The sequence below is a fragment of the Hyaena hyaena genome, unplaced genomic scaffold (assembly GCF_003009895.1).
Source record: "Hyaena hyaena isolate Hyena2069 unplaced genomic scaffold, ASM300989v1 scaffold_96, whole genome shotgun sequence".
NCBI classification, from domain to species: domain Eukaryota; kingdom Metazoa; phylum Chordata; class Mammalia; order Carnivora; family Hyaenidae; genus Hyaena; species Hyaena hyaena.
Genome location: NW_024080729.1, coordinates 2,255,166 through 2,275,676, shown reverse-complemented (window position 1 = coordinate 2,275,676; position 20,511 = coordinate 2,255,166). Strand labels below are relative to the sequence as shown.

The 20,511-nt window shown below is 48.5% G+C and overlaps 2 long non-coding RNA genes across 2 annotated transcripts; one reads left to right on the top strand and one right to left on the bottom strand.

Moving 5' to 3' along the window:
- Window positions 1–1,626: 1,626 nt before the first annotated feature.
- LOC120233838 lies at window positions 1,627–4,282 on the bottom strand. The gene is made up of 3 exons (XR_005528930.1): window positions 4,020–4,282; window positions 3,010–3,092; window positions 1,627–1,686 (listed from the first exon to the last, which is right to left on the bottom strand). It is a non-coding gene; the product is annotated as an uncharacterized LOC120233838 (long non-coding RNA).
- A 148-nt stretch (window positions 4,283–4,430) lies between these two features.
- LOC120233837 lies at window positions 4,431–20,262 on the top strand. Its single transcript, XR_005528929.1, has 3 exons — window positions 4,431–4,560; window positions 18,603–18,853; window positions 20,038–20,262. It is a non-coding gene; the product is annotated as an uncharacterized LOC120233837 (long non-coding RNA).
- Window positions 20,263–20,511: the final 249 nt, after the last annotated feature.

Here is a 20,511-nt window from a genome sequence, read left to right as displayed (position 1 = left end):
CGGATGCTTTAACTGACTGAACTACCCAGGCGCCCTAAAATATTCTTTAAATGGTGAGATTTAGAGACGCCTGGACGGCTCGGTCGGTTGAGTGTCCAACTTCGGCTCAGGTCATAGTCTCATGGTTCATGGCTTTGAGCCCTGCATCAGGCTCTGTCTTGGCAGCTCAGAGCCCGGAGCCTGTTTCCAATTCTCTGTCTCTGGCTCTCTCTGCCCCTCCCCCACGCACTCTCTGTCTCTGTCTCTGTCTCAAAAATAAATAAACATTAAAAACAAACAAACAAATAAATAAATGGCGAGATTTAAAGGACCACCTAGGTGGCTCAGTCAGTTAAGCAACGGGCTTCAGCTCAAGTCATGCTCTCGTGCTCGGTGAGTTCAAGCCCCTCCTTGAGCTCTGACAGCACAGAGCTCTGTCTCCCTCTCTCTCTACCCTTCCCCTACCACTCTCTCTCTCTCTCTAAAAAATAAATAAACATTTAAAAAATAAGTAAATAAATGGCAAGACTTATTTAGTCAGATAGCATTTTCCACTTGCCAGGTAGGCTGAGATCGAAGCTTGTATTTCTGAGGAGGAAACTTAGCTGGCTGCAATGGGGTGAGGAAACTTCTCACTGTATCCCCTTTGAACCTTTCTTTTTTTTTTTTTTTTAATAATCTTTACCCACAATGTGCAGTTTGAATTCACAACCCCGAGATCAGGAGTCTCATGCATGCTTCACCAACTGAGCCAGCCAGGCAAACCTCCCCTTTGTACCTTTTAAACTTTGCCAACTGCAAATATTACCTAGTCAAAAAAATGAATAAAATTGAAACTTGAAAATGTAGGTGGTCTGGGGTATGGGGAGACAGACTTTTTTGCTCATATCTTTTGCATGTTGGACCATCGTGGTATTTACCCATGTTAAACGTGCACCCCTTTCCCCAACAATGTCAGCCATGGGGATCGAGCCCACACCTCAGGGTAAAAGGCACACAAGCATATTCATGGCTCTATCATCTGTGCTCTCCCTCAGAGGCTGACCTGAGCATCTAGTTGTCTCTGAAGACCTTGCTGACACTAAACAGGAGCTAGACTGTGTCCTTTGCAGTCTGGTGACCTTCGCACACCACCTCTTAAAGAATCGCTCAGTGCACAGTAGTAAAATAACAACAGGGGTGCCTGGGTGGCTGAGTTGGTTAAGCATCTGACTTAGGCTCGGGTCATGATCTCACGGTTCGTGGGTTCGAGCCCCAGACCTGACTCTGTGCTGACAGCTCAGATCCTGGAGCCTGCTTCGGATTCTGTGTCTCCCCCTCTCTCTGCCTCTCCCTTTCCCCGGCTCATGCTCTGTCTCTCTCTAAAATTAATAAATGTTAAAAAAAAAATTTAAAAACAACACCAACAACAGCTGCTGCCTACCAAGTGCTTGATTTTGCCTGGCTCTGTTATACTGCCAATACCTTCCGGGTCACAGCCACTTCGTGAACTGGCTCTTCTCCCCAGCCGTGTGGTAGACAAGGACATGAGGGCACGTCAGTGCTGACCTTGCCCACAGCCACGCTCCCTAACTCGGCCGTGGCAGACAGAAGATTCGAACCAGATACACATGCATACATACCAGCTACCATTTATTAAGCACCTGCTGTGTGCTGAGCCGCTGTGCTAGTCGCTTGGTGATGTTTTTCCGAGGTCATCTCATAGTCCTGTGTTGGGTGCAAGGGGTGATGGGAGTTAGGGGTGTCACTGAGGGAACCATCCCTGCCCTTAAGAAGCTGATAATACGTGTAAGAAGATGACAACAACGATCCTTCCCTTTCTGCAAAACGTCACGGTTTTCAAAGCCCTTTATCTATCTCATTTAATCTCCTTGACAATCTTGCCAAATAATTTTCATGATCTCTGCTCCGGGGTGAGGAAAGCAAAGCTCTCCCAGTCACATGGGATTTGCCCCCAAGATCATCCAATCAGCCAGGGGAGGGGCTGGAACCTGACCTCAGGTCTCATGACTCGTCTCTGCGAAAAGGGAGGAAGGGGGGGTGACATGCTGCCTCTACCGCCCAGATCCGTGGTTTCCAACCTGCTCTAACACGAGGACTCCTCCCCCCCCATCCCCACCCCTTTGGAAATTGTCGCAATCCTGCAAATGAATGGAGCTGTTATTTAGGGTTTTAGTCAACCGGAGAAATTCACAGTGGAAAAATGACCAGGGAAGCAGCACAGTTATACCCAGACATTACTTATACAGTCGGCAGACGATGTTTGTAGTACAAACAGACACAGAGACTTCTTGCAATAACCCTGCAGCCGTGAGCAGGCAGCCCCTGGCTGAGGCCCACTGACCGAGGAGTTCAGAGGAGGACAGGTCTCCCAAGCCCATCTTCTCGATCAGAGCAAGGTTGGGGGGGGGGTGTAAGCGCCACAAGTCAATGGGATTGGCAGAAAGTGGCGTGGGGGGAGCGTTGGCAGCAAAGGGGCTTGGTGAGGGCAACCGGTCAGTGGGGAGACCCACAGGGCTTGTATGCGTATTTCTTTTGGAGGAAAAGCTTAATTCTGGATGCCCAAGAGCCGTTAGAGCAGTTGGGATAAGAAGCAGACCAAACATTAAAAAAAGAAAAAATTGTGAGTTCGAGCCCCAAATCGGGCTCTGTGCGCTCAGCTCAGACCCTGGAACCTGCTTCAGACTCTGTATCTCACTCTCTCTGCCCCTCCCTTGCTAACGCTCTGTTTCTCTCTTGCTCAAGAATAAATAAACTTAAAAAAAATTTTTTTTTTTAAAGAAGCAGACCAGAAGTGGAGAGGGTGACCTGGAAGAGAGATCATGCAAGAGGTTTGAACTTGCCGTGACATTACCTTTCGTGAGACAAGGAGAACATCCAAGGCGGTAGCAGTGGGTCTTCGCTTGCTACTGAGTGTCCCCCGCCCCAGGCCATACCACTGCCCGGTGCACCCATGTCCGGGCTGGTCAGACAGGCTGCCCTGCGTGCCCTTGACTATGTAGAAGGCCTCCCTGCTTGGCCATCACTCACCTTGCCAGGATCTGGTCGGCGCATGAGGCTCATGGATGTTAGAACGCAGAGGCCCAGGGGCTTGTCCCAGCTCTGCAGCGACCCTGTAAGACATTACACTTCTTAGGGGGTCAGTTTCTTCGCCTGTAAAATGGAAGTAACAATAGTACTTGCCTGTTACTATTTCGAGGATTAAGCACATGTGCAAATGTTAAATACTGAGAACAGAGCTGTCCTAGAACAAAAGCTTGAAATTATTCCTATGAAAAAGCCATTAGTGGGACACCTGGGTGGCTCAGTTTGTTGAGTGTCTGACTCTTGATTTCGGCTCAGGTCCTGATCTCATGGCTTGTGGGATTGAGCCCTGCCTCAGGTTCAGCAATGACAGTGTGGAGCCTGCTTGGGATTCTCTCCCCCTCTCCCTCTGCCCCTCCCCCTTCATGCTCTCTCTCTCTCTCAAAATAAATAAACACTTAAAAAAAAAACTTTAGGGGCGCCTGTTGGCTCAGTCAGTTAGGTGTCCAACTTCGGCTCGGGTCATGATCTCACAGTTTGTGAGTTCAAGCCCAGAGTCAGGCTCTGTGCTGACAGCTCAGAGCCTGGAGCCTGCTTCAGATTCTGTGTCTCCCGCTCTCTCTCTGCTCTTCCCCCACTCCTCCTCTCCCTTTCTCTCTCTCTCAAAAATAAATAAACATTTAAAAAATACTTTAAAAAAGCCTTTTTCATAGGAACTAATCACTCTTCTCCCCTGCACACTTGCCTATCCAAGCTCTTCTGACACTTTTTTTTCACTTACTTGCCTGTTTATATTTGATTCTTGACATTAAACTGTAAACACCTGGCACATCATAGACATTTATTAAGCATGGAAGGAAGGGAGGGAGGGAAGGAGAGAAGGAGAGAGGAAAAAGGGTCCTAACTACAAAAACTTAAAAATTTTATTATGGAACGAGGTTGGCTCAGTCTGTAGAGCATGGATGGGACTCTTGACCCATCGTGCGTTCAAGCCCCGTGTTGGGCATAGAGCTTACCTAATAAAATAATTAGTTTACTGTGGAAGGTCATCAAAGTGAAAAGAAACTATACAATCCTCATCTGTAGGCATATCTTAAAACGAAGCTCTGGGAATGGAGTTTGCAAAAATCACCTAAGTTGCAATCCCCGCGTCCATGGAACTGGCAATCTATGTTGGGTGGTGGGACGTGCCAGGTGAAAACTAGCTGTAGAACAAGGTTGTGGTACTTGCCAGCCAAGGGATCAGCAGCAGCCCCGGAAGGCCACAGCTGGGAGAGGGCAGAACAATATGGGTGAGTCACGAGTGTGTGTGTCGTCCTTGCTCAAGGTAAAATAAGACTGTTGGGTAACAATAGGAAAATGTCACAAAGCAGGATGAGCCAGCGCATGTCCCTGATTGGTGGGCACAGCCTTGGGTGTGGAGGAGGGAGACAAAGAGAAGGCTTTTTGCTGGGGGTCAGGGCAGGCGTGGTGATACAGCGGGATCGAAGTCCAGAGTCCGAGCCCTTCCAGAGCACCTACTGGCTTAGAACCTCAGCTTTTTATCTTCCCTGTGTGGTGAGCTCTTCTAGATGTTGGTTTCTGATAACTTTTTTATTATTATGCAAGTAACACGCTTTCATAGAATAAGGAGGAGCCAGAAGAGGGTTAGGAGACGGAAAAGAAAATACAGAGAACCAAAGAGGAAAACTAACCTAAAGTCCCACCCCGCCCCCAAATCACTCCGTATTTTGGTGCCTGCCCACCCACCCTTTATTCACCCTTTCACTCACCCATTCATCCATCCGTTTTGCACCCACCCACCCTTCAACCTACCCACCCATCCACTTGTTCATTCATCTATCCATCCATCTGTATCAGAATTCTTAGTTACAAACAACAGAATCCGCTCTAACTGAAAAGGAACTTATCTCTCTTTTTTTGATGATTTTTTCAGTTTTTATATATATATAAACTGAAATATAAACTAAAATATATATATATATATTAATGTTTTAATTTATTTCTGAGAGAGAGAGACAGCTTGAGCAGGAAGGGTCAGAGAGAGAGGGAGACACAGAATCTGAAGCAGGCTCCAGGCTCTGAGCTAGCTGTCAGCACATAGCCCGAAGTGGGGCTCGAACCCATGAACCGTGAGATCATGACCTGAGCCGAAGTCAGATTCTTAACTGACTGAGCCACCAAAGCACCCCTCAGTTTATATTTTTAAATTATTTTTTCAATGTTTATTTTTGAGAGAGAGAGAGAGAAACAGAGTGCAAGTTGGGGGGGGCGGGCAGAGAGAGAGGGAGACACAGAATCTGAAGCAGGCTCCAGGCTCTGAACTGTCAGCACAGAGCCCAACATGGGGCTCGGACTCACAAACCACGAGATCATGACCTGAGTCGAAGTCAGATGCTTAACTGACTGAGCCAAGGAGCCCCTTTTTCAGTTTATTTTGAGAGAGAGAGCACAAGTGGGGTGGGGGCTGGGGGGAGAGGCAGAGAGACAGGGAGGGAGAGAATCCCAAGCAGGTTCTGCCCTGTCAGCACAGAGCCTGATGGTGGGGCTCTATCTCCAGGACCGTGACATCATGACCTGAGCCGAGATCCAGTCAGATGCTTAACCGACTGATCCACCCAGGTGCCCCTAACAGAAAAGGAACTTGTGAAAACAACATTCAGTAGCTCACAAAATCCAGAAGGGAAGATAGGCAGAGACTCAGAATTCAGGCATGATGCCCAAACCACCTAGGGGTACTTTTCTAGCCAAGCCACCAAGGCAGCTATTGGCATAAATTCTGCAACTTGCCTCAACTCACCCCCTGCAACAATGGTGGGAATTGGACCTCAGACCATTCCTCCTGTTGCTCCGAAGGCCAGACGCCTCCTCTAAGTCCCTTCCCCAGGACACCTGCTTCCTGTTGTCCTCTTCCAAATCAAAACCTCACGTGGAACCTAGGCCACATGCCTTTCCAACCTTAGTTGCAAAGGAGTCTGGGAAAGTAAATTTCTGGCCTTCAGTGAAGCGAGATTTATGATCTAGGGAAAACCCACAAACACAAGAAAGTTAATCAAAAGATACATACTGGTGACCTTAATGCAGGGCAAATGTCCCCTGCACTAAGCATTATCTTTCTTCTTACAAATATAGAATGATATCAATGATTCTCTGAATCTCCAGTCCCTGGCACACTATAGGCACTCAATGCATGAGGAAGGAAAGGAGAAAGAGAAGGGAGAGATTACATGTTTACATGCTGCCTTACGAAACAAGATTGAATGAAAACTTTATGTTTAGAGAGTCCATACAACTCCCAAGGCCTTCTCTGGATTATGAAGGAAATTCTCTTGCCCAGCACGTTAGTACGAAACTGTCCCCCCCCCCCCCCCCCCCCCCCCCCCCGTCAGGCTTGTGCTCTGGCCATGGCGTGCAGCATCTGGACCCCAGGGAACGCTGTGTCCTGAGGAGTCACTTTCTCCATCCATAGTCCACCTGTTGGCTTAATGTCACTCAGGCTGATGCAGAATCTTCTCCTGTCCCCAATCCCAGAGTTTCATGAGGTTTTAAGTAGTCTCTGAAGGCCAATCTAAAACAGTTGCTGCAAAGGCAACATTAGAGGCCTCCCAGGGTGATAAAATCACTGGCACCGCTTTCAGGCAGATCTGTGAAAATCAGTCTTGTTCTTCATGGTCAAGGTGTGCCTTCACAGAATTATATGTGTCCTGCCTTTTAGAAGTTTATACTGTACTTTAATTGTTAAGAGGCAAGATACATGCACTTAAATGACAAGCTCTCTTGCTGCCAAATAAGGTAGGAAACCATCCCTATTCCCAGGGCGTGGGGACGGCCAGGCCCCACAGGCTGTGAGAGGAGGCTGCTGAGAAGGGGAAGGGCTGGGGATGGAGTGGTCAGGGCACTGGCTTGGGGCTCACAGCAACCTGCATTCTTCCCTAACCCCTTCAAAGCAGGTCAGACCCTGTATCTTCAATGGCTATAGCATCGCCTACCCCTCTTTATGGCTGAATTTCCTTTAGGGAGTTATCTGGTTGTTGTCTGCTCCCTCCCCTCCACCATGAGCTGGTTGTGGTGCCCTAGGGAGGTGCTGGGTGGGCAGAGGCTGGTGAGGACCAAGGCAGGGCGAGGCTGCAGGGAGGGTGAGGCTGAGACCCATCACAAAGACAGTCTGAAGCCTCCCCTTCACACTCCTTTCCCCCAGGGAGGAGCAGCTGATGCGTTTCTGGAGTGTTCCAATCCAATTAGTGCCCTCCCCTGCTCCAAGGAGGGGCCCAAGCCACCACTCCCCTCCCTGAGGTGGAGACGGGATGGGGAGGGGGTACTGAAGAGGTCTGAACACCCTGACCCAGCTCCTCCTGGCAGCGCGGCTGGCTCGCCGCTACTGAGAGGCTGCTATGACAGCGCCCGTTTCTAGGCGACTGTTCTGGGGAATGGTCTGTTTTGGCAACCGGAGGGCCCCTGGGTAAAGGGGGCCCGCAGCCCGCGGCACATTTGCATAGCAACCTCCTCCCCTCCCAGAGCTGCTGGCTGCTCGGCGGCGCTCCGCGGGGCGGTCGGCTCGGGCTCCAGTCCTTGCCCTCGGCCCCGGCCGCCTGCCCAGCCCCGGGCCCGCCCTGCGCTGTCACCGCAGCATGGCCCCCTCTCACTTCCCGGGGAGGTGGAGGCTGCTTGCTGAACTGGGGCATTTCCGGAAAGGCTAGTGCCCTAGGGAAGTGGGGGAAATGATGCTTGGGAACAAAACACAGAAATGGGGGTGGGGGCAGGGAGGGAGAGGGGGGAGGGGATGAAATATGTATATTTTTTTACAAATCAGAGTCAAAGTCACATGGCTTGGTAGCATCAAAATGCATTCTGGATATCAGGGGGGGCTCACAAAATGTTTCTGTAGGTGAACCCTCAACTAAGCCCTCGGAGGTGCTCAGATAATGTCTTTGGGGTCCTTATATTGCAAGCGTATATGTGAATATGGAAATGGGTAAGCCTGGAAAAAAATATTTCTTATCTAGAAAAGTCAGGGGGTGATATTCTTAGGAAATATTTTCAAAAATTCGCAGGAGGAACTTGGCGACGTAGTATTATCTATGTAGTTTCCGAAGAAACCGAAAGGGAAAATAAATAACTCCTGGAGGCCCCCCTTCTGTCCTGCACATGTCCACCCCACCCCAACTACATCTGCTATCTGGAGTCCGTGATGCCAACTGAGATACCAGGCTCTGAACACACAGACATTAACTGCCCAAGGACACATGCCCCGGGCTGGAACCCGAGAAGGGGGTTGGGCAGAGGCAGGTCACCTCAGCTGAGCGATCACATTCCCTGGCAGCTGTCCAAGGGGCAGCTCTGGCTGCACCTGTTTGTGGGGAGATTTGCTTTTATCAGTATTGACACAGCGCAGGGCCAGGGAATAACATAGTAATAAATAAATGAAAGAGGGAGAGGAAAAAAAAGGGGGGGGGGGACCAGGAGCCACCGAGGCGAGGCAAAAATGCTGAGGTCTTTTTTTGCTTGTTGTATGTCAGCGCGTTCCATCCAGTTTCCCCACCCCTGAAATCTCCGAGGATCACGGAACAGCCTTGGCATGGGAGCTCTGGGTCTTAAAGAGATAGAATTGCAGATCGGAAGCACCTTAAGATACGTTTGGTGCCAGTCTCCCTAACCTACAGATCTCAAGGTTACTGGGTATCCTCACCTGCGTAGAATAATTCGTCGGTATATATACAGTTCACTTCGTAGCTGTTATTATGTATCAGCTTCCCATCAAGTTTTTTTTCAGAAATATCCTTTCCTCCCCATAAAAAAAAATAAAAAATAATAATAAAGAAAAGAAAAAGGTGAGGGGAATCTGGTCTGTTCCAGAAATGGCAAAGGGAATGAAAGCTTGAAACAGTCTTTGTCTCCAAACAGGGGCCAAACGTGACCCCTTAGTTTCTCAGGCTTGCTTCCAGGGGCTGCAAAGCACCTCACTTCCAATCTAGTCCAAAACAGTGCAGTCAGTGGGTAGCAAACAAACCTGTGTCATCAGGTTTGTATCATCAGAAGATACCCTGACCAAGCCCAGCAATAAACTGCATTTGTAAAAATTACTTGCAGTGAGTCATTACCACGTTTAAGACCAGGAGGTAGTTTCTGCAGAGAGCAGGCTAGTGTAGCAGTGAAGACGGCAGCCTGAGCTGTCAGACCACTGGACTCTAACCCCAGCCTTGGCATCTGCTATTCATGGGCCTGTGACAGCTTATTTAACTTCCATAAGCCTTGCTTTCCTTATCTGTAAAATGGGCATAATAATGCCCCATAGGCTTGTTGTGTCCACGGAATGCATGAAAAGCATGTAGTGAGTGCATGACACAGAGAAAGTGCTTAATCTTGTCAGCACTTGTAGTCATTGCTGTTTGACGAATGAGGCCAGGGACTGTGTCATATATTCATCCCTGTATCCCCAGATCCTCAAACAAAGGCTGGCATTTAGTCGAGTACAGTAATGTTTGACGAATGAATGAATGCAAGGCCCCTGCCCTCAAGAAGTTAAAACTACCCAGAAAATAGAAAACATAAACTACCTAGGGCACTCAGGCGCTGGAGATAGCAGAGGGTTAAAAGCCATTCTGCCAGTCCCGAAGCCCCAGAGGCAGACAGTCCCTCGGATCCCTGTTTCATCTACCCAGGATGCTTTCAAGGGAGGAAAACAGGAAGTATCCCTGATAGCCCAGCTTGCTCTGTGTGTGTGTGTGTGTGTGTGCGCGCGCGCTTTAATGATGAGGGGTGGGGGTGGGGGTGGGGGAGAATGGTCCTCTGGGTCACATTTTGCCAGTAAATCAGCCTCCTTCCCTTGAAATGCTGGGACTTCCAAAGGGGCAGATAAATAGCTTCTTGCTCAATGCAGAGAGAGAGAGAGAGAGAGAGAGAGAGATGTGGTCCAGAAATGACACAGCTGACAGGTTGGGGTTCCTTCGTGGACTGCAGGTGTTTCTAGTGCTTGTCCTTTGCATTCATTCCCTCCCTCCCTCCCTCACTGTGGACTAAGTGCCTGGTCTGGGGGTGGGGGAGGGGGGCCCTAGGGTTACAGCTCAGTGCCTAGTGTTCAGGATATAAACAGTCCCAAACAAAGGGCAGTGGTGAACTTAGAGAAGATGGAGAGAAACAGCAGCATTAGGAGAAAACAGTGGTAGGAAAGAAAAACAGAAGAGGGGCACCGGGATGGTTCAGTAGTTAAGCGTCTGATCTTGGCTCAGGTCATGATCTCAAGGTGGCTCGTGAGTTCGAGCCCCACACTAAGCTGTCTGCTGTCCGCCTGTCAGCGCAGAGCCTGCCTCAGATCCTCTGTCCCCTTCTCTCTGACCCTCCCCTGCTTGTGCTCTCCCAAAAATAAATAAATATTTTTTAAAAAAAGAAACAATGGAGGAAAACAAAAGAAAAACCCTAGAGATTAGGCATTTAAGAAAAACAAACGAGAGCTTCTTTTTTTTTTTTTTAGGTTTATTTATTTGTAGTAATCTCTATACCCAACGTGGGTCTTGAACTCATGATCCCGAGATCAAGAGTCGCATGCTCTACTGCCTGAGCCAGCCAGGTGCCCCAAAAGCTTCTAAGAATTTGCAGCCCAGGTAACAATAACTAGACACAGAGCACATGCAGAAGGCCGTCACCTCTAGGGCCCCACAGGTAGCAGGAGTGGACAGAGGCTGGAAGGAGAAAAATAGCTTAAGACAGCAGATCTGACTCTGGCCTAGCCAGCCTGAAGAGAGCATGTGCTAACTAACCCCTCCGTGTTTGCTAAGTTCACACTGATGTTTAATTTAATTGTTTAATAAGTTCTGTTATCCATTTGCCCATGATGGACAGGAGAGAACTTTCTAGAAAGGTGGAAATATTCTCTATTGTGAGAGAGGTGTAGTTTACAAGGGCAAATCTATTTGTCAGTATTACACAGTTAAGATGTCTGCGTTTTGGGGCATCTGGGTGGCTCAGCAGGTTAAGCGTCTAATTCTTGCTATCAGCTCAGGTCATGATCTCAAAGTTGGTGAGATGGAGCTATACACTGGGCTCGGCACTGACAGTGTGGAGCCTGGTTGGGATTCTCTTTCTCCCTCTTTCTCTGCCCTTCCCCTACTTGCATTCTCTCTGTCTTTCAAAAATAAATAAATAAGCCTTAAAAAAAAAAAGAGAGAGAGAGAGAAAGAGAGACAGGGGAGCGGGGGGCACCTGGGTGGCTCAGTCAGCTAAGCGTCCAACTTCAGCTCAGGTCATGATTTCACAGTTTGTGGGTTTGAGCCTCTCATCACAGAGCCTGGAGCCTGCTTTGAGTTCTGGGTGTCCCTCTCTCTCTGCTCCTCCCCCTCTCTCAGTCTGTCTTTCTCTCTCTCAAAAATAAATCAAGATTAAAAAAAAATTTTAAAGAGAGATTTGTAAATTTCACTTAAAACAAGAACTATACAAACTAACCACGCAACTCTACAAAATAACCAAGTGGTTGGGGCTGGAGGTACAAGAAAGAACATAAATGATAGGTAAAGCATAAGTGGAAGTTTTGTTGACATTAAATTTGGTTTGAAATTTTTCATGATAAAAAAGATTTGGGGTGGGGGTGCCTGAGTGTCTTAGTCAGTTGAGTGCAGGCTTTCAGCTCAGGTCATAATCTCGTGGTTGGTGGGTTCAAGCCTCATGTCAGTGCTGGCATTGCAGAGCCTGCTTGAGATTCTCTCTCCTCTCTGCCCTCCCCCATGCGCGTGCTCTCTCTCTCTCTCTCTCTCCTTCTCTCTTAAAATAAATAAATAACCTTAAAAGTTTTTGCTTTTTAATTGCCTGTTAAATTTCACTGTTGTCCTTAAGCAAGTCCCTTTTGGGTTATCAGGAAGGCAGTGGGGACATTATCTAATCCAGTCATCATGTTATAGATGAGGAAGTCGAGGTGCACCTTGACTTGTTCGAGGTGTTCTCAGATATCAAGCAGCAGAATTGACGCTGGAATATCAGGAGGGAGCGACGCCCTTTTGACCTTTTCAACTGTCACCCACTTGTAGGGAGTCAGCTGGAATTCACCTCTCGCCTGGGTTTGCTTCTCCAACCCCCCCCCCACAACCCCCCCCCCCAGCCCCAAGGACGTGCAGGGAGGTTAATGTGGGCTGGAGGGGGTCTGGTAGCTGCAAACCACTTTGCTTTTGTTCTTGGTTGTTTTCAGTCTGAGAGGTAATCCTGAACTCGCAGAGATTCACTTAGGTCCCTTAGCTGCCACTTACAAAGGCAAAAAAAGGAAACCCAGACAAGTAACAATTTCCAGTAACCAAGAGCTGAAATTCCAAGAGGGCCGGAGTCCCAGCTCTGTGGCCATTAGAGGCGTGGCCTTAGGGCAGTCGCCGGCCTCTTTTGCCTTGGTTTCCCCTCATTTATAAGAAGGGAGGGAAGAAGACTTTTGAGTTTGATGACCTCACGGGGTTGTCGCGAAGATCTCGAGAGGTGTGGCTAGGAAAGCACTATGAAAAGTACAAACACCAATAACATAGAGCAGCATTGTCACAGAAAGAGAGGGAAGGGTGGGCGAGGGGAGGTAGGAAAGCAGAAAGCCTTCTGCAGGATTCTTTTTTGTTTTTTAATGTTTATTTATTTATTTTGCGAGAGAAAGGGATAGAGAGTGGGGGCAGGGCGTAGAGAATCCCAAGCAGGCTCCGCTATGTCAGCACAGAGCCCCGACCCGACCGCGGGGCTCGAACTCGCGAACCGCGAGACCATGCCATGAGCAGAAACCAAGAGTGGGATGCATGAGGGACTGAGCCACCCAGGTGTCCCTTGCAGGATTCTGAAACAAGTCCTGTGCGCTGTGCCTTGAGGAAAAGACTTTCCGAGGCCGGGAGGGGACATGTATGGACGTCTTGCACCGTGACTGACACGTGTGCCTTCTCTATGATCCCTCATTTACTCCTCAAAACACCTCGCGGGGATTCAGGTACTATTATTTTGCTCATCGTACAGTCGAGGAAGGAGGCACAGAGACCCTTAACCAACTTGTCCAAGGCCAGGCAGCTGGTCCTGGGCAGAGCCAGGACCCAAAGCCAGGTGGCCCTTCGAGTCGCAGGCAAGAAGGCCACACCCTCATCTGAGGGCCCGGTGGCTGCTGAGGCTCCCGGTCACCTGGGCAGCCGACTCACCATCAGGGGACCCAGCCTCGAGTTCCAGCTCAGCAGCTTCTGAGTCCCGTGACCCAGGCCGAGTCACACGGGTCTCCAGCTGTGCGATGGTGATAATACTCCCCGCCCCACCTACCTCACGAGAAGGCGGCGAGGATTCCATGAAATCACTGATACTGCAAGTGTTTTGAAGCAGCTGCGAAGGGCGACAGAAATGAGGACCTCCGGACGATTTTGTCAGAGACGCATTCCTGGGTTATCACAGGGAGGCCACATTCCAGCTCGCGTGTCCCCGGCCCACCCTCAGCCCCCGACTGGTGGTCAGATCCGGGGCCTGGCCACCTCTTCGAGTCCTGTTTTGGTGGAAAAGGGGAAAGAGGGGCGTCCCAGCCTAAGTATTCCCCAAACAAACGCGCGAGAGCCCTGGCTTCAGGCTCCACCCGAGGCCCGAATTTCAGGGAGGGCCCCCTTTTCCTGTTTGTCCTAAAACAAACAGGCTTTCAGCTACTCGGGCAGGATTTAACTGGCGATCGGCACTAGAGATAAGTGGATCGCGCTCAACAAGCTCACAGGGGAGAAATTTGTACCCAAGAGCGGTTTATAACTTATATTTTTGAATCCACAGTTAGGGAGCTGCCTGTGCAGTGACTAAAGACAGTCACCCCGTAAACTGTATGCTCCCTTCCATCCAGGCCTGAAATAACGGAGATGCAAGAGACCCAGAAGCAGGCATGAAATTAGTCAAATGAGCGAATAGCTTCTTCTTATAAGACTGGAAAACTTTGGGGGCGCCTGGTGGCTCAGCGGGTTAAGCGTCTGACTTCCGCCCAGGTCATGATCTCGTGGTTCGTGGGTTTGAGCCCCGCGTCAGTCTCTCTGCAGTCAGCACAGACCCCACTTTGGATTCTGTCTCTCTTTCTCTCTGGCCCTCCCCCGCTCACTCGCTCTCTCTCAAAAATAAATATTAAAAAAAAAAAAAAAGGACTGTAAAAATGTGAGGACAGGACCTCTTCCAGTGTCTCTGTTTTGGATCTATACCTCCCTCCCCCACCCGCATACCTGACGCACTTGGCGCAGGACATCACACAAAAGCACAGAGAATGTTTGAGAGACAATGCAGAGGCTTTGCAGGCTTCCTGGAGGTCAAGGCGAAGCTGTGTGTGCGGCTCTTCCACAGGGTTTGTGCCTCTCTGTGACGCCCCCCCCCCCTCACTGCCCACCCATTTCAACTCTAAGCTTAGAGAGACCGTGTTTCCAAACCACAAATCAAGAAACCAGGCCTGACAGAGTATTTGAGACCAGGAATCTAGGTTCCAGAAGGATTTGTGCCCTTCGGTCTGCACTTGGATTTATAATATCCTCCTTCTGCATTTTGGCGGATTTTGCTCAACCCAATTTGCCCGTTTACAGCTTTCTTTATGGTGATTAAATCGATTCCTAAATACTCCTAGGGAGATGCCATGAACTCATCAGCAAACCATCAAGTTAACTCGCCTGGTGACTTGGTGGTCCAATTCTGGGGCTTGCCTGTGTCTCCATGTCCCTGTTCTGCTGTCCTTCCTGGAGTCCGCTAGGCCAGCCGCTGTGACTTGGAGCACAGGAATGGGGGGGGGGCGGATAACTGACTAAGGTCAAGACTCCCCCCAAGGGAGAGCCTTCAGGTGCTGGGCAGGGCAGGAGGAGCCTACATTCTAACTGCAAATCTGCTTCTAATCAATGGTGTGTCCTTGGGCAGGTTGCCTCCACTTCCCTCTGGTCCCACTTTAAATGAAGGAATGTGTTGGGGCTCTGGTGGCTCAGTTGGTTGAGGGTCCGACTTCAGCTCAGGTCATAATCTCACAGTTGGTGAACTTGAGCCCCGCATGGGGCTCTGTGCTGACAGCTCAGAGCCTGGAGCCTGTTTCGGATTCTGTGTTTCCCTCCCTCTCTGCCCCTCCCTTGCCTATGCTCTGTCTCTCTCTCTCTCTCTCAAAAATAAATAAACAGTTAAAAAAAATCAAGGAGTGTGGTGGATGGCACAGGCCCCAAGTGTGATTGACATCTTGCAACTCAAGCACTCAGTGAGCCGTGGGATGTGAGAATTTACCCGCACACTCTGCTCTTCCTCCTGCATTTTGGGGATAAACTGTCTGGCTCCTATCTATCTAAGGCAGACACCTTCACTGGCCTCTAGATCCCATCCTCTCCCTCCAGCAATGCTCTCTTCTGTACCATCTCTATTTCCCTGTTCGCTAAGTCATTCACAACGGCATATAAATATATTTAAATATGGTATAATTTCCCCCATCTTGAAAAGAGTCTCTCCTGGGATGCCTGGGTGGCTCAGTTGGTTGAGTGTCCAGCTCTTGATTTCAGCTCAGGTGAAACCCTCCATGCGTCATGGGTTTGAGCCCTAACTCGGGCTTGCGCCAACAGTGCAGAGCCTGCTTGGAATTCTCTCTCTCCTTTCTGTCCCTCCCCTGCTCTCCCATACGTGCACAATCGCTCTCAAAATAAATACATAAACATAAAAAAGAGAGAGAGAGAGTCTCTCCTGACCCTATTTCCCCTCTAGCTTATCTCTCTCAAACTCATTTCTTTTGTTGTTGTTGTTGTTTTTAAGTTTATTTGTTTACTTTGAGAGAGAGAGCATGAGCCAGGACGGGCAGAGAGAGAAAGAATCCCAAGCAGGCTCCAACTCCCAAACCGTGAGATCATGACCTGAGCCAAAACCGAGTCAGCTGCTAACCGACTGAGCCACCCAGGCACCTCTCTCAAACTCACTTCAATCACTACACAACTCTACCCAAACTGCCCTTTGTTGAGGTCGGCAAGCCTCCCCAACCCCCCTTGTGGTTAATCCTAAAAGTCATCTTTAGTCTCCATCTTTACTTGACTGCTCAGCAGGGATCAGCCGACCATTCCTTCTCCCTTTAATACTTGTTACTCTTGGCTTCCAAGACACTGCATTTTCTGGGTTGTTCTTTAGGGTAGGTTCGCTCCATCTCTTTCACCGCTACATGTTGGAGGGTCGTGGGGCTCAATCCTTGTATCTGCACCCAATCTCCACCAATCCATTTGGTGATCTCATTCAGTCTCATGTTAATGCCACGTGGCTGAGCTTAGGCACCTCTAAGAGCAGAACCTTAATAAAAGGTTTGCATGCAGGTTGTTTATACGGGAATGAAATTCCAGAGAGCAGAAATGAGGGACAGGGTGACGAAAACAGAGAAGAAAGGATAAACCAATTCAAGAATGCATTATCGAGCACTACTGAGTGACCACCACTATGGAATACTGATGCTATTCTCCACAGAACCTTCTAAGGAGATTCAGAACTGTCTGTGAAGGGATAAAAGGGATCTACATGTATCCATCGGCTTCTCTTCAACAAGAGCATCAACTCCCCTATCATCCCAACTCTCTGGGTTATACATATGGTGATGCGGAGTGAGTTTCCATGGTTGTCCTCAAGCTCACTTTGTACAGGAAGCAAGAGGTAAACAGAGAGGCAGGGGTGAGGCACTGTCAGTTTGTACTCATTGCAAATCTGGCCAATACCAGCTGCATGACGTCAGGCTGGGGGAAGAAGCCAGGGCCCAGAGAATTTTAAGTATCTGATGCGTCATCTATACCTGGACAGCTCTCACGTTTATATCTCTAGCCCGGACCTCCCCCTTAAACTCCAGACTCATGTATCCACTGCTTACTCCATGCTTCCCCTTGATTGTCTCCTCAAAACCTGCTCCATTTCTAGTCTTCCCCATCCTCAATATGTCAACTCACAGATATTCCTTCCTTCCAGGGCAAAGATCTTGGAGACATCTTGGAGTCAGTTCTACATACAATCCATCAGTACATTGTGTTGGCTTTACCTTCAAAATACATCCAAAGTCTGACCACTTCTTTTTTAGTTATTTATTTATTTTAATGTTTATTTATTGTTGAGAGAGACAGAGAGACAGGGTGTGGGGGAGGAGGGGCAGAGAGAGAGGGTGACACAAAATTCAAAGCAGGCTCCCAGCATGGAGCTCAAACTCATGAACCATGAGTCGAAGTTGGATGCTTAACCAACTGAGCCACCTCGGGGCCCCCAGCCTCTGACCACTTCTAATCTCTACTCCTTGTCCGAGCCCCACCACCAGTCCAGGACTGGACTGCCACAGCTATCTGCTAATCAGTCTCCCTGATTACTCACTTATCTGCTCATGGTCTATTCTCCACGTCAGCAAGTGAATCTTTTAAAATGCAAGTCAAATAATGTCATTTCTGGGCATTTCCTTTCCCCTTCCCTGCTTGATAGTTCTCCTTCACACTTATCACTGTCTGACATAATATATACACTTCATGTATTTTCATATTTGCTTTGTCTATTGAGTCTCTTTCTCCTGGAATAACAGCAAGAATTTTTGTCTGCTGTATCCCCAGTACCTAGAACAGTGCCTGGTGCCCGGGGGGGTGGGGGGTGGAGGAGGGGGAGTAATACAATAAATATTTCCTGACTAGAGACCATCTAGTTCAAGTCCATGCACTTTACAGATGAGAAAACTGTAGCCCAGAGACATGACCATGTTAATTATACTGCTCACCTGTTTTGTTTTTGTTTTTGTTTTGTTTTGCGAGGCTTTCTTGATACCTCTACTGGTGTTCTGAATAACTGGTCTCCATTTTCAGCAACATTAATTGTTAGCTATTATTATGGATGTTGGCCCTCTCGCCAGTCTGAAGAGGAGCTGGTAGTCAGGTTCAAAGGTTCCTCCACAAAATCACTAGAGAACAATTCCAAGGCCTTGGAAGCTTAAGTAATCCTAGATCATACAGTATAAAGGGAGCAAGCAACATCAGAGGGACTTCAAGGTGAGGAAAGTCTCCGGGGTGTTTCAGGAAGTGCAACATTGAGATCCCTGAAGGAGAAAGTGAGTGTTTCAGGTGGAGGAGCGGCGAGAGTAAGGAGACAAAATTACTCATCCCGAGGTGCCTGGGTGGCTCAGTCAGTTAAGCATCCAGATTCAGCTCAAGTCATGATCTCACAGTTCGTGAGTTAGAGCCCCGCATCGGGCTCCGTGCTGACAGCTCAGAGCCTGGAGCCTGCCTCAGATTCTGTGTCTCCCTCTCTCTCTCTTCCCCTTCTCTGCTCATGCTCTCTCTCTGTCTCTCAAAAATAAATAAAAATGTAAAAAAATAGATAAATAAACACTAAAAATTTTTAAACCTTACTAATTCCTAATATACAGCATTCTCTGCCCCTCATTTCAGCAGAGTAGAATGGCAAGTGTGTATGATTTTGGGTTTGACCTGGGGGGTTAGTTCTACTCAGCTATGTTCTAGCTGTGTGACTTGGGCAAGTTACTTAATCTCTCTGAACCAAGGTTCTCCATGAGGAAGATGATACCTACCCCCACTGAGATGGGAGTATTACATGAAAGAACATTAAAAAGCACTTAGCAGAGAGACATAGACAACCGATAAGTAGTATTAAAGTTATCACTGTGATTCTTTGACCAGAATCATAAGAATATGTGTCTGGACCAATCAGGAATAAAGTGGTGACCGGCATAGAGAGCTGTCGTGAGGAATGTGAAGATTCAGGGGCCAGATAATGGAGGACTTGGCACGAGTTGGAGTCTTGGCACTGTGATGTCACTAGCGGATCCTGACCAGGGAACACACAACACTCGGTGCCTGTGATGAAGAAAACCTGGCATCCAGAAGACCAGCAGGAAGGAGCCGCCTTCCGACACCTAGCCTCGCCGCAGGTATGTGTACACCTTCCGTCACGGCTCTTTCCTCATGCCATTGCAGTGACCTGTTTCAGGTCTTTGTGTCTCCTAGAAGGTCAGGACAAAGTCATCCCTACCCTCAGAGCTTGGCACACAGGGCCTGGCACATAGTAGGGCTCTGTGAGAATTTGTTCTAGTCTTAACAATCTAGACGGACTGCTCTGGTGATAATTCCAGTGTGTGATGATGGAAGCCTGGGAAGGGAGAGTGGCAGTGAGAATGGGCAGGGTCAAATCATAGAAACCTGGGGAGAGACAGCAATTGCTGCAATTCTTTTAATTTTATTTTTATTTTTTAATAGTTTTTCTTGATTTTTAATTAATTAATTTTTTGAGAGAGAGAGAGCTAGCACAAGCAAGGGAGGGGCAGGGAGAGGGAGACACAGAATCTGAAGCAGCTTCGAGGCTCTGAGCCATCAGCACAGAGCCCGACGCGGGCCTCGACCCCACGAACTGTGAGATCATGACTGGAGCCGAAGTCAGATGTTTAATCGACTGACACACCCAGGTGCACTGTTGTTCTTTTTACACAGAAAATCAAGAAGACGTGCAATCCAGGCTAAGAGGTCATTTGTTTTTTTAAATATTTTTTTAAATGTTTATTTTATTTTTCAGAGAGAGAGCAAGATGGGGTGGGGGTGAGAGGGAGACAGAATCCCAAGCAGGCTCGATGCTGACAGCACAGGGCCCGATGCGTGGCTCACGCTCATGAACTGTGAGATCATGACCTGAGCCCAAGTCAACTGAGCCACCCAGGCGCCTCGGAGCTAAGAAGGGCATTTAGAAGGTAAACCCGAGTTCTACCACCCAGTAGCTGGTTGATCCTGGATATGTCATTTGCCCTCTCTGAGGCTCATTTTATCTAGAAAATGAGGTTAATGCCAGCCCCAGCTGCCAGCACCATAAGAATCCAAAGATGGCGGATCTCTAAATGATTTGTAAACTGTCAAGTGTTTTTAAAAGGTAAAGTGATGTTAGTAATATGCTTATGACTAATTCCCCCATTCTATTCTATTCAATTCTTCATTTAAAATTATGAGGGGACTGTCTTTGAAGGTTCAAGCTAAGTCCCTTCACAAACACAGAAGAAGCAAAGACCTCAGGTGTTGAGGTTTTCTGGCTTCAGGTAAAGTGAAGGGTGGGTGTGTGGTTGGTCCACAGCTCCCAGGCAATGACAATGACAACAGAGAATAGCAGGAAAGAATGACAGCCAGTTGTCCTTCAGCCCCGAGGTGAAGAAGTTCCCACCTCTCAGAGATCTCCCCTTGCTGCTTCAGGAAGCTACGCCTGCTGCTCCACTCCTCCACCAGGGACTGAAACAGAAGATTGCCCATCCGAATATTAAATGATAAATTACCATGATCGGAACTAGAGCAAAGAAGGACATCCATTTGGTTTTAAGAGTTTATTTATTATTATTTTTTTTAATATTTTTATTTATTTCTAGGAGAGAGAGAGAGAGACAGCGTGAGCAGGGGAGGGTCAGAGAGAGAGGGTGTCACAGACTGAAACAGGCTCCAGGTTCTGAGCTGGCAGTCAGCACAGAGCCTGACGCGGGGCTCGAACCCACAAACCGCGAGATCATGACCCAAGCGAAAGTCAGACGCTTAACCGACTAAGCCACCCAGGCGCCCC